Here is a 12804-nt window from a genome sequence, read left to right on the forward strand (position 1 = left end):
TGACAAAGTCCAACACCCATTCATGTTTAAAGTCTTGGAGAGATCAGGGATACAAGGCACATACCTAAAGATAGTAAAGGCAATATACAGCAAGCCTATAGCTAACATCAAACTCAATGGAGAGAAACTTTAATCAATCCCACTGAACTCAGGGACAAGACAAGGCTGCCCATTGTCCCCATATCTCTTCAACATAGTACTTGAAGTCCTAGCCAGAGCAATAAGACAACTAAAGGAGATCAAGGGGATACAAATCGGAAAGGAAGAGGTCAAAGTGTCACTATTTGCAGATGATATGATAGTATACATGAGCGACCCCAAAAATTCAACCAGAGAACTCCCTCAGCTGATAAACACCTTCAGCAAAGTGGCAGGATACAAAATCAACTCAAAAAAATCAGATATACCAAAGACAAAAAGGTTGAGAAAGAAATTAGGGAAACAACACCCTTCACAATAGCCACTAATAACATAAAGTACCTTGGTGTGACTCTAACCAAGCAAGTGAAAGAACTGTTTGAGAAAAACTTCAAGTCTCTGAAGAAAGAAATCAAAGAAGATATCAGAAGATGGAAAGATCTCCCGTGCTCATGGATTGGTAGGATTAACATTGTGAAAATGGCCATACGGCCGAAAACAATCTACAGATTCAATGCAATTTCCATCAAAATACCAACTCAATTCTTTACAGACCTTGAAAAAAAGATCCTCAGCTTCATATGGAGAAACAAAAAACCCAGAATCTCCAAAACGATCCTGTACAACAACAGATCATCTGGAGGTCTCTCCATCCCTGATCTCAAGCTGTACTACAGGGCAACAGTAATAAAAACTGCATGGTATTGGCATAGAAACAGAAAGGAGGATCAATGGAACCGCATAGAAGACCCAGAAATAAATCCACACACCTATGAATACTCGATATTTGACAAAGAAGGCAAATCCATTCAATAGAAAAAAGACAGCATCTTCAACAAATGGTGCTGGACCAACTGGATGTCCACATGCAGAAAAATGAAAATAGAACCATATTTATCACCCTGCACAAAACTAAAGTCAAAGTGGATCAAGGACCTCAACATAAAAACAGATACCCTAAATCAATTGGAAAAAAAGTGGGGAACAGCCTAGAACTCATTGGCACAGGAGACAACTTCCTGAACAGAACACCAACAGCACAGGCTCTAAGAGTAACAATCAATAAATGGGACCTCATGAAACTGAAAAGTTTCTGTAAAGCAAAGGACACTGTCATCAAAACAAAATGACTGCCTACATATTGGGAAAGAATCTTCACTATCCCTTTATCTGACAGAGGACTAATATCCAGTATATACAAAGAACTAAAGAAGCTGAAAAGCAGCAAGCCAAGTAATCCAATTAAAAAATGGGGAACAGAGCTAAACAGAGAACTCTCTGTAGAGGAATACTGAATGGCAGAGAAACACTTAAAGAAATGCTCATCCTCATTAGCCATCAGGGAAATGCAAATCAAAACGACCCTGAGATATCACCTTACACCCATCAGAATGGCCAAGATGAAAAACTCAAGTGACAACACATGCTGGAGAGGTTGTGGAGAAAGGGGAACCCTCCTCCACTGCTGGTGGGAATGTAAACTGGTACAACCACTCTGGAAAGCTATCTGGCGCTTTCTAAGACAATTAGGAATAGTGCTTCCTCAAGACCCAGCTATACCACTGCAAGGTATATACCCAAAGTTCGTTCTAGTACACAAAAGGGATACTTGCTCAACCATGTTTATAGCAGCTTTATTTGTAAAAGCCAGAACCTTGAAACAACCCAGATGTCCATCAACGAAGGAATGAGTACAGAAATTGTGGTATTTTTATACAATGGAATACTACTCAGCAATCAAAAAGGAGGAAATCATGAAATTTGCAGGCAAATGGTGGGATCTAGAAAAGATCATTCTGAGTGAAATATCCCAGAAGGAGAAAGACAAACATGGGATATACTCACTTATATAGACCTATAAGATATGATAAACATAATGAAATCTATACACCTAAAAAAGATAATCAATTGAGCGGACATGGGGTGAGATGATCAATCCTCGTTTAGAAAGACAGATGGGATGTGCATTGAATGTATGACAGGAGTCTACTGAGCGCATCTGAAAGACTCTAACTAGCAGTGTTTTCAAAGCAAAGACTCATGACCAAACCTTTGGCAGAGTACAGGGAATCATAAGAAAGAAGGGGAGTTATTCTGATGGGGAAAGGATAGGAGCTCCACAAGGACCAAATATATCTGGGCACAGGGTCTTTTCTGAGACTGACATTCAACCAAGGACCATGTATGGATATAACCTAGAACCTCCACTCAGATGTAGCCTGTGGTAGCTCAGTAACCAATTGGTTTCCCAAAGTGAGGGGAACAGGGACTATTTCTAACAGGAACTCAATGACTGGCTCTTTGGTCTCCCCACCCCCGAAGGGAGAAGCAGTCCTGTTAGGCCACAGAGGAGGGCTTTGCAGCCAGTCCTGAAGATACCTGATAAAACAGGATCAGATGAATGGGGAGGAGGTCCCCCCTATCAGTGGACTTGGAAAGGGGCACGGTGGAGATGAGGGAGGGAGGGAGGGACTGGGAGGGAATGAGGGATCGGGACACGGCTGGGATACAGAGTTAATAAAATGTAACTGATAAAAAAAAATAAAAAATAACAAGAGCTGCGGAATGCTATGCCTTAAAGATGGAGCTGGTTTCCGCCTTCCACCTTCCCGATGGTGAGTGCTCTCTGTCACGAACAACTCCACATTTGGCTAAGGCCGAGGATCTGGCTTGCTTCCATGTATGTGGACCTATCTGCATTGCCCCCGTGGCACGCCTGGGTTGGCTACCCAGAGGCTATTTAAGCTGTGGGCTGGCTTTCCCCGGGGTCCGAGGATTGTTCAATGTTCCTGAATAAACTGCATTAAAAAAAAAAAGTTATTTTCACTCACAAACTATAATTAACTATTCTCCTCACATAATTTCATATAATACATACATCAGAAGCTATTGGGTTAGAATATTCGGGTTCAAAACTGATGGATCTGTTCAACAATTGCACTTTTTCTGTAAATAAGAACACTATATTTCAAGTTTTTTTATTTTAACTTTTTTATATTAATTACATTTTATTCACATTGTATCCAAGCTGTAGCCCCCTCCTTCATTCCTTCCCAATTCCATTCTCCCTCCTTCACCTCTTCCGTCTTGAAGTCCACTAATAGGGGAGGTCCTCCTCCCCCTCCATCTGACCCAAGCCTCTAAAGTCTCATCAGGACTGGATGAATTATCTTCCTCTGTGGCCCAAAAAGGCTGCTCCCCCTTCATGGGAGGTTATCAAAGAGTCAGCCACTGAGTTCATGTCAGAGATAGTTCCTGTTCCCATTATTAGGAAACCCACTTGGCTATTGAGCTGCCATGGGCTTCATCTGTGCAGGGGTTCTAGATTAGGGTTAGGGTTAGGCTAGGGTCAGATAGAAGGGGAGGAAGACCTCCCCATCAGTGGACTGAGAGAAGGACATGGAGGAAAATAAGAAGGGAGTGTAGGATTAGGAGGGGATGAGGGAAGGAGGGAGCTACAGCTGGGATACAAAGTGAATAAATTGTAATTAATAAAAAATAAATAAAAATTTAAAAATTAATAAAAAACAGCTAAGCATGGAGGATGACCTTGGGTAAGATGATCAGTCCTCACTCATAAAGGCAAATGGGATGGACATCAGAAGAGGGAGAAAACAGGCAACAGGACAGGGGCCTGCCACAGAGGGCCCTTGAAAGTCTCTACCCAGCAAGGTACCAGAGCAGAGGCTGAGACTCACAGCCAAACTTTGGGCAGAGTGCAGGGAATCTTATGAAAGAAGGAGGAGATAGAAAGACCTGGAGGGGACAGGAGCTCCACAAGGAGAACAGCAGAACCAAAAATATCTGGACACAGGGGTCTTTTCTAAGTCTGATACTCCAACCAAGGACCATGCATGGAGATAAGCTAGATTTCAAGTTTTAAAATTTCTGTGACATTATACTTACATTTAATTTCTAAAATCCATTTAATCATATTTTATGTCACTAATAACTTTTTCAACTGAATAAAAACCCACTATAGTTTTTAAAAACAAAATATCAAATATGTCCAAGCATTATTATGAATTTGTTTTTCTTAGTCAGTCTGTATGGACTGTGAAGTCTGTGAAGTCTTTATGGACTTTGCAAAGCGTTTCAATACAGCCACACCTGGCCTGTGTTTACCTGACTCTGCTCTGAAGGAGATCTCTGTCTGCTCTGCTGTGAATATGGGGCTGACTTCATTATCACCAGAATACATTTGTACGAAGTTCCATCATGCTTAAACATGACTGAAATGAACTACTTGAAGTCAGACTTCCAAATTTGGACCTTTCCCAGGTACTAAGTTTTCTTGAACCAAACTGTTTCCTTGCTACCCATGGATCTTGTTTCTGCAGGCTTGGGAAGGTCACAGAGATGGCTGTACAACCTCACACCATCCCACTGGGTTACTTTTAGAACAGAAATTACCCATCAACTCTGCATATCTCTGTTATAGTCTCCACTTGCCCTCAGCATTTCATGAGTATTTAGGTTATAACATTCATTGTCATAGTATCACAATGATCAAAATTTTAAAGTAACCCTTATTTTAGTTAATAATGTCTCCAAATCACAAAATTATATTACTACATCAAATTTTATTACTATTTTTAATTTCTTAGTGTGATTAATTTGTAAATGGTACATAGTCATCAATGTACATAGAAATAAGTGTATATAAAACCATACTGGCATCCTCTGAAGGCCTTGAAATTTATTACTCGAGTATAAAGGGGACTATTGTGATGAAATGCAAATTTACAAAGGATATGGGAAGAAGACAGTATCCATAGTGTGCCACATTTTATTCAAAATTACACTCTTTTTAATAGCATTCTAATGGCATTTTTTACCTCTGCGTTCCTTACTGTGTAGATAACAGGATTTAACATGGGTGTAACAACAATATAAAACACTGCTATTGCGTTATCCATGGAAAAGGTTGTCACAGGTCGCATATACATAAAGATACATGGCACAAAAAACAATACAATAACTGTGATGTGGGAGTCACAGGTAGAGAGGGCCTTTTTTGTCCCTGCAGAGCTGTCAGTTCTCAAGGAGTACAGAATGACCACATAGGACATCAGCAGCATAATGAAGGTGATCACAGGGATTACACCACCATTGGCAGCAATCAGGAGACCAAGAAGGAAAGTATCAGTGCAGGCAAGTTGTAGCAGGGGAAGATGTCACAAAAGAAGTGATCCAGGACATTGGGGCCACAGAAAGGAATCCAGAGAGTAACAAGTATCTGTCCAAAGGAATGGAGAAAACCTACTATCCAACACATTACCACTAGGAGACAGCAATTGCAGTGGTTCATCTTGGTGACATAGTGCAGAGGTCTACAGATGGCCACATAGCGGTCATAGGCCATGACCACAAGGAGAACAATCTCTGAAGCTCTAAGAAATATTCAACAAAAAGTTGTATCATGCAGACATTGAATGAGATGGTTTTCGTCTCTGATAGCAAATCTGCCAGCATCTTAGGGATTGTGAAAGATGAATAGCATGCATCTATCAGAGATAAGAAAGCCAAGAAGAAGTACATTGGGGAGTTTAAAGTCTGGCTACAGACTATGGTCCCCACAATGAGCAGGTTTCCAGTGACAGTGAGGATGTAGGTGATTAGTAATACCAAAAGCAGAACTCTTTGAAGCTGGGGGTTCTGTGTTAGTCCCATGAGGATGAATTCAGTCACATTCATTCTGTTTTCTTTCATTTGAATCCTGCTGGAGAGTTCAGAAATGCTGGGTTAGCCTGGAAAAAAGGTCTTAATAGTAAACTTCATGAGAAGCTATTTTATAGTTTTGCATAAAAGAAAACATTTTAGTAATATGAATTACTTCTGCATAGTATACATGGTATACGGAAGAGAAAAACACACTATGTCATCTATTTTATGAAACGAAATTAGAATTAACCTCAATATCTTATAAGGATTTTTTTTTCAATGCAGTTTATTCAGGAACCTTGAACAATCATCTGACCCTGGGGAAAGCCAGCCCACAGCTTAAATAGCCTCTGGGTAGCCAACCCCGGCATGCCACGTGGGCAATGCAGATAGGTCCACATACATGGAAGCAAGCCAGATCCTCAGCCTTAGCCAAATGTGGAGTTGTTCGTGACAGAGAGCACTCACCATCGGGAAGGTGGAAGGCAGAAACCAGCTCCATCTTTAAGGCACAGCATTATGCAGCTCTCTACAGTTCCCCCTTTTTGTTTTAGATGCATCAGGCAAGAGTAGAGGTCTGATCTCTGATATTAGAAATAAATTGGGACTTTGTACCAATGTTCATTTAGGTGTCATCCACCCAAAGAGCATCAGACCCATCTGATACCTTTTTCTCAGAGGCGGGACCTGGGGCATCAACCCGCATACAATCAGACATGCTCTTCTCTGGGTCGAAAGTGGCTGACCCTGAGTGCAGTGCTTAGCCTCGCATCCTGAGCATAACATTTTAGCTTTTTATGGTAGCCAACCATGCTTGGGGAGACTGTCCTGCTTCAATGGCTGTAAAGGCCTGAATGGTCATGGCTGCATTTCACTGTTGTGAGACTCTAATCTTGCATATATACCACAGGCAAACCAAGGAGACCAACACCAGAAGGCCTGCTAACGCTCCCATGCCCGCCCATTCCTTCAGATGATTCATGGCTGCAGCAATCCATGATGATAATCCTGTGGGTAGTCCTGCGTCCACTCTGGTAGAATTTACCGTGACAATGGCCACTTTCAGCTGCTCCATCATAGTATCGAATTCTCCAGTCCAATTACCTAAAATATAGCTAGACAATTGTTTAGACAGATTTGCAGCACAGGGAAAATTCTCTTGTTGTATGCTAGTGACACAAAGTCCAGCATACTTTCATTGACAGCCAAGTTGAGCGATTTGCCATAGGGTATCAATTTGCTCCTGCAAATTGATCCTCTGATTGAACACCATCAAGTCTCCTTTTAGTTGAGCATTAATTCCTTTTTGTACATCTAAAGCATGAGCTACATTGGCTAAAAGATTATTTAGGGTCTGAGCAGTCTGCACAGTATGACTCCTGGCTAATGCCCTGGTGGTAGCTCCAACAGCCACCAATGAGATGGCAGTAACAATGGCGGCTGTAATTCCAAGATCCCTTTTCTGTCTGAAGAGAGTCATAGTGTGAGGGGCATCAAGGGGCACAGGCACCCAGCGAGGCATGCGAGTAACCAGCTAGTAAATTTACTAGCATTCCAGAATTGGGCAAAAAAGCAAGTATCATTACCACAATTACTTGGCTCTATCTGGCTAATAATGAATAAAAATGGGGGATATAAACAAACAGGTGTGGGTTTATAGGAAATAGTATGAGAAGCCTTAACCCCCTCGTTGGAACATCCTGCATCAGCTCTAGAACTAGCAGTGGTGGTATCTGAGGTCTGAGTAGGTTCTGGAGACCATTGCCCCCAGGGGCGAGACGTGCTCCATGTAAATTGACTAACTCCATGTTTTCCTCCACTTTTGAAAGTCATTTAAGGTTCTTAAATTATTTTTCTGTTTTTTTTTTTTAATTTTCATCAATTACACTTTATTCATTCTGCATCCCCCCATAAGCCCCTCCCTCCTCCCCTCCCAATACCACCCTCCCTCCTCCCTCTGCATGCATGCCACTCCCCAATTCCACTGATAGGGGAAGTTCTCCTCTCCTTTCAGATCTTAGTCCATCAGTTCACATCAAAAGTGGCTGCATTGTCCTCTACTATGGCCTGGTAAGGCTGCTCCCCCTCAGAGGAGGTGACTAAAGAGCAGGCCAGTCAGTTCATGTCAGAGGCAGTCCCTCTTCACATTACTATGTAACCCAATTGGACTCTGAACTGCCCTGGGCTACATCTGTGCAGGGGTTCTGGGTTATCTCTATGAATAATCCTTGGTTGGAGTATGAGTCTCTGGGAAGTTCCCTGTCTTATAAGGATTTTTTAATGAAGTCAAGTTTAAACAAAATATACCATTAAAGAACTGTTCTTGAATCTCTCAGTTTAATTCCTACTCAATCTTGGCTAGTGTATGTACACTTATCAATGAGTAGTAAATGAATTTCTTAAAGAAATTATAACACTTTGTAGATGGTGTGCATGCTTGTGTGTATGCACATGCACCTTCTAAGAGTTACCTAGATATAATACATTGTTAATATTAATTTAGTAGTTAATTTATGAGGCCATTTCTATTTATTTATTCATTATCTCTAATAAGTGAATATTTAATAGTGGGAAATACAAATCAATCTATTTCTTTTCTTCATAGAAACAAGAGACAAGAAATTAAAGTAGAATTATATACCATATTTGTTTATAGTACTAGCTCTGAAAATTATATGGCAAGCTTAGGCAAATTTAGAGTCTTAAGTAAACAATCATGTTCCTTACAATAGCCAGAGAACTACATGTGATGGAAATCATAACTACTATTAAAGAGAGAGAATAGGGAGCTAAAAGGATTTCTTTTTTTATTAATTACACTTTATTCATTTTGTATACTCCATAAACCCCTCCCTCCTCCCCTCCCAGTCCCCTCCTCCCCCCCCTCCTGCATGCATGCCCCTCCCCATGTCCACTGATTGGGGATGTCCTCCTCTCCTTCTTCTGATCTTAGACTATCAGTTCTCATCAGAAGTGGCTGCATTGTCAGGGTTCTAGGTTATCTCCATGAATAGTCCTTGGTTGGAGTATGAGTCTTTGGGAAGTTCCCTGTGTTCAAATTTTCTTCTTCTCTTGCTCTCCTTGTGGGTTTCCTGTCCTCTCCAGATCTTACTATTTCTCACTTCTTACATAAAATTCCATTCACTCTGCCTGTCAGTTGGCCATCAGGCTCAGCATCTACTTTCACAGTCTGCATGGCAGAGGCTTTCAGAGGCCCTCTGTAGCAGGTTCCTAGGTTGTTTCCTGTTTTCTTTTTCTTCTGATGTCCATCCTCTTTGCCTTTCAGGATGGGGATTAAACATTTTAGTTAGGGTCCTCTCTTTTGCTTAGTATGTTTAGATGTACAGATTTTAGTGGGTTTATTCTATGTTGTATGTTTATATGAGTGAGTGTGTGTCTTTTTGCTTCTGGGACAACTCACTCAGGATGATCCTTTCCAGGTCCCATCATTTACCTGCAAATTTCATGATTTCCTTATTTTTCATTGTTGAGTAATACTCCATTGTATAGATGTACCACAGTTTCTGCATCCATTCTTCAGTTGAGGACCATCTGGGCTGTTTCCAGCTTCTGGCTATTACAAATAAAGCTGCTAGAAACGTGGTTGAGCAAATGTCCTTTTTGTGTACTTGAGCCTCTTTTGGGTATATGCCTAGGAGTGGTATGGCTGGGTCTTGAGGAAGCGCTATTCCTAGTTGTCTGAGAAAGCGCCAGAATGATTTCCAGAGTGGTTGTACAAGTTTACATTCCCACCAGGAGTAGGGAAGGGTTCCCCTTTCTCCACAACCTCTCCAGCATGTGTTGTCGCTTGAGTTTTTCATCTTGGCCATTCTGATGGGTATAAGGTGAAATCTCAGTGTTGTTTTGATTTGCATTTCCCTAATGGCTAATGAGGTTGAGCATTACTTTAAGTGCTTCTCTGCCATTCGATATTCCTCTACAGAGAATTCTGTTTAGCTCTGTTCCCCAGTTTTTAATTGGATTACTTGGTTTGCTGCTTTTCAGCTTCTTTAGTTCTTTATATATACTGGATATGAGTCCTCTGTCAGATAAAGGGTTGGTGATGATTCTTTCCCAATCTGTAGGCAGTTGCTTTGTTTTGATGATGGTGTCCTTTGCTTTATAGAAGCTTTTCAATTTCATGAGGTCCCATTTATTGATTGTTGCTCTTAGAGCCTGTGCTGTTGGTGTTCTGTTCAGGAAGTTCTCTCCTGTACCAACGAGTTCTAGGGTATTCCCCACTCTTTTTTCTAGCCGATTTAATGTTTCTGGTTTGATGTTGAGGTCTTTGATCCACTTGGACTTCAGTTTTGTGCAGGGTGATAAGTATGGATCTATTTTCATTTTTCTACATGTAGACATCCAGTTGGACCAGCACCATTTGTTGAAGTTGCTATCTTTTCTCCATTGTATGGTTTTGGCATCTTTGTAAAAAATCAGGTGTCCATAAGTGTGTGGGTTTATTTCTGGGTCTTCTATTCGATTTGATTGATCCACCATTCTGTTTCTATGCCAGTACCATGCAGTTTTTATAACTGTTGCTCTATAGTACAGCTTGAGATCAGGGATGGAGATACCTCCAGAAGATCTTTTATTGTAGAGAATTGTTTTAGCAATTTTGGGTTTCTTGTTATTCCATATGAAGTTGAGAATTTTTCTTTCCATGTCTGTAAAGAATTGTGTTGGCCATTTGATGGGAATTGCATTAAATCTGTATATTGCTTTTGTAAGATGGCCATTTTTACTATGTTAACCCTGCCAAGCCATGAGCATGGGAGATCTTTCCATCTTCTCATATCTTCTTCTAATTCTTTCTTCAGAGACTTGAAATTTTTTTCATACAAGTCTTTGACTTGCTTGGTTAGGGTTACACCAAGGTACTTTATGTCATTTGTGGCTATTGTGAAGGGTGCTGTTTCTCTAATTTCTTTCTCAGCCCTTTTGTCTTTTGTATACAGGAGGGCTACTGATTTTTTTTTTGAGTTAATTTTGTATCCAGCCACTTTGCTGAAGGTGTTTATCAGCTGTAGGAGTTCTCTGGTAGAGTTTTTGGGGTCACTCACGTATGCTATCATATCATCTGCAAATAGTGATAATTTGACTTCTTCCTTTCCCATCTGTATCTCCTTGATCTCCTTCCACTGTCTAATTGCCCTAGCAAAGACTTCCAGCACTATGTTGAAGAGATATGGGGAGAATGGGCAACCTTGTCTTGTCCCTGATTTCAGTGGGATTGCTTTAAGTTTCTCTCTGTTCAGTTTGATGTTGGCTATAGGCTTGCTGTATATCGCCTTTACTATGTTTAGATATGTGCCTTGTATTCCTGATCTCTCCAGTACTTTAAACATGAATGGATGTTGGATTTTGTCAAATGCTCTTTCAGCATCTAGGGAGATTATCATGTGGTGTTTTTCTTTTAGAGTGTTAATATGGTGGATCACATTGATGGATTTCCCTATATTGAACCAGCCCTGCATACCTGGGATGAAGCCTACTTGGTCATAGTGGATGATATCTTTGATATGTTCTTGTATTCGTGTGCCAGCATTTTGTTAAGTATTTTTGCATCAATGTTCATAAGGGAGATTGGCCTGAAATTCTCTTTCTTTGTTGAGTCTTTGTGAGGTTTAGGTACCAAGGTGACTGTGTCTTCATAGAATGAGTTTGGTAATGTTCCTTCAAACTATTCCTATTTTGTTGAATAGTTTGAAAAGAATTGGAGTTAGCTCTTCTTTGAAGGTCTGGTAGAATTCTGTGCTGAAGCCATCTGGTCCTGGGCCTTTTTTTGGATGGGAGACTTTTGATGACTGCTTCTGTTTCTTTGGGGATGTAGGACTATTTAATTGATTTACCTGGTCCTGATTCAGCTTTGGTAAGCCAAATCGATCAAGAAAATTGTCCATTTCATTTAGATTTTTAAATTTTGTGGCATATAGATTTTTGAAGTAAGTGCTAATGTTTGTTTGGATTTCCTCAGTGTTTGTAGTTATGTCCCCCTTTTCATTTCTGATTTTGTTGATTTGGGTGGTGTCTCTCTGCCTTTTAGTTAGCTTGGCTAAGGGATTGTCAATCTTGTTGACTTTCTCAAAGAACCAGCTCTTGGTTTCATTGATTCTTTGAATTGTTTTATTTGTCTTTAATTGATTGATTTCAGCCCAGAGTTTGATTATTTCCAGCTGTCTACTCCTTTTTGGTTGTGTTTGCTTCTTCCTTTTCTAGGGTTTTTAAGTGGGCCATTAAGTTGCTTGAATGAGCTGTGTCAAATTTTTTCTTGAAGGCACTTAGTGCTATGAACTTTCCTCTTATCACTGCTTTCATTGTGTCCCACATGTTTGGGTATGTTGTGCCTTCATTTTCATTGAATTCTTGGAAGACTTTAATTTCTTTCTTTATGCCTTCCCTGACCCAGATGTCATTTAGTAACAAGTTGTTCAGTTTCCATGTGTGTGTAGGCTTTTTGCTATTTCTGTTGTTGTTGAAGTCCAACTTTATTCCATGGTGATCAGACAAGATACAAGGGATTATTTCAATCTTCTTGTATCTGTTGAGGCTTGCTTTGTGAACAACTATATGGTCTATTTTGGAGAAGGTTCCATGAGGTGCTGAGAAGAAGGTAAATTCTTTTGCGTTTGGGTGTAAGGTTCTGTAAATGTCTCTGAGGTCCATTTGATTCATGACCTCTGTCAGAGATATTTTTTCTTTGTTTAATTTCTGTTTTGTTGACCTGTCCTTTGTTGAGAGTGGGGTGTTGAAGTTTCCCAGTATCAATGTGTGGGGATCTATATGTAGTTTAAATTTTATCAATGTTTCTTTAACAAATGTGGGTGCTCTTGTATTTGGGGCATAGATGTTCAGGATTGTGATGTCTTCCTGGTGGAATTTTCCCTTGATGAGTATGAAGTGTCCTTTCCCATCTCTTTTTATTAATTTTAGTTGAAAGTCTATTTTATCAGATATTAGAATGGATACTCCTGCTTTTTTCTTGGGTCCATTTGCTTGGAA

The 12804-nt window shown here is 40.3% G+C and overlaps 1 pseudogene; it reads right to left on the reverse strand.

Annotated features, from left to right (window-relative positions):
• Positions 1-4937: 4937 nt before the first annotated feature.
• On the reverse strand, positions 4938-5850 carry LOC132655414 (olfactory receptor 4C3D-like; annotated as a pseudogene).
• Between the last annotated feature and the right edge of the window lie 6954 nt (positions 5851-12804).

This window comes from Meriones unguiculatus, chromosome 7 (genome assembly GCF_030254825.1).
Source record: "Meriones unguiculatus strain TT.TT164.6M chromosome 7, Bangor_MerUng_6.1, whole genome shotgun sequence".
Lineage (NCBI taxonomy): Eukaryota > Metazoa > Chordata > Mammalia > Rodentia > Muridae > Meriones > Meriones unguiculatus.